Source organism: Citrus sinensis, chromosome 4 (genome assembly GCF_022201045.2).
Source record: "Citrus sinensis cultivar Valencia sweet orange chromosome 4, DVS_A1.0, whole genome shotgun sequence".
Classification (NCBI taxonomy): domain Eukaryota; kingdom Viridiplantae; phylum Streptophyta; class Magnoliopsida; order Sapindales; family Rutaceae; genus Citrus; species Citrus sinensis.
This window is the reverse complement of record NC_068559.1, coordinates 16,015,673-16,017,432: the sequence shown is the minus strand read 5'-3', so window position 1 is coordinate 16,017,432 and position 1,760 is coordinate 16,015,673.

The following is a 1,760-nucleotide window of genomic DNA, read 5'->3' as shown; positions in this document are numbered from 1 at the left end:
GTTTGAACTCAAAAACTAGCCGTTACTAGCCGTTATGCACATTTTTGGTCGTAACCGGCTTGCCGTTTAACCATATCCGGTAAGCCGCTTTCGTTCTGGTGCTTACTGCCCCGTATCCGGCTTGCCGTTTATCAGTATCCGGTAAGCCGCTTGCTACAGTAACTGCTACAGTAAAACATTTCCCAAAATTTACAATTTGACCCCAAAACTTTATAAAACTGTAGTATGGCCCAAAACGTTATGAAACTTTACAAATAAGTCCAATTTCAGAATTTCTAAATAATTCTTCGTTAACCCCAAACTTTCTGAAATTATGACTTTGCCCAAACTTTGTGAAATTATATAATGACCCCAAAACCATTTAAATAATTTCAAATAAGTCCAAATTCGAAACTTTAAAAACATTATCAAAGCTTTTAAAATACATGTGGTTTGTTATCATCAAAATCAATATTTATAGCCATATAGGCTAACAATCTCCCCCTTTTTGATGATGACAAAACACATTCAAAAATTTAATCTTGTTATGAAAAAGCTCCCCCTTAATCAATGCAAGTTAAAAAATGATTTGAAAATAGTTTAATAAAAACTCCCCTCGCATACATGCTCCCCCTAGATACATGCATATATTTTCATAACACAAATTAAATCATTCTCCCCCTTCATCATCAAAAAGAAAAACTTAATTGGCAAAGACAAAAGTAGCAAATTTTTATAAGTTTGAAAACATGTATTCTTCTCCCCCTTCATCATCAAAAAGAAAACTTAAAGGAAAAGAATAAAAATAGCAAATTTGTTACCCATGTTGTTCAAGTGGAAATTTTGAAAGAATCTCCCCCTAACAACAAGCATTACCTTAAATACAAGATAGTAATATACTCACAAATTATCATTATATCTCAAAATCATCAAGTCCTCACCATAATCATATATCATCAAAATCATCAAAAGAATACTCAAAGTGCATATTATTGTCCTCATTTTGACAATATTGAAATGATATATTATTTTGTCTCCCCCTTTGGACAACAAAAAAGTTCAAAATGCATATTATCCAAAAACATATTATATGCTCCCCCTAAATATATGGCCAATTAAAATTTTAACCAAAATGATTTTATCCAAAAACATATCATATTTATCTCCCCATTTATCATAAAAAAAGATATATGCAATTGAAACAAAAGCATCAAAAATAATTCGATAAAGATATTACCAATTTTGTGCGAGAAAAAATTTCGGCAGAGTCTCCCCTTAAAATGCACAAATCCTCAAATACACAATATAGTTAAAAACGTTTCCATATAAGCTTAAACAATTATACCAAACCAACAACTCCATCCATTCATCAAGCGACACATATATAATTTTCAAATTCAATATGAATCCATATTTATACCAAAAAGAACATCTCAATGATTAATCAAGAAGCATATAAAAATAAAGCATGCAATTAATTCAAAGAGTCATATTCATTCTAAGAATTCAGAAAAATATCATCCAAATATAAATTATCCAAATATTAAACAACCATCATCCGTAATCCACAATTAAAACAATTATGCATATGAAAATATAGGTGCATAATACAACCATCCACCATTGTTGGAACAAAAAACAAGCTTAAAGATCCAATTTCGGGTTTACAAAAATTGAGTGAAATGGATTTGTTTGAGCCAAGAAAATCGATCCTAGAGATGAATGAAGCTAATAGATGATGTAGATTGGATCAAAAATAGGCTAAAGGAAGCTTGAAAATA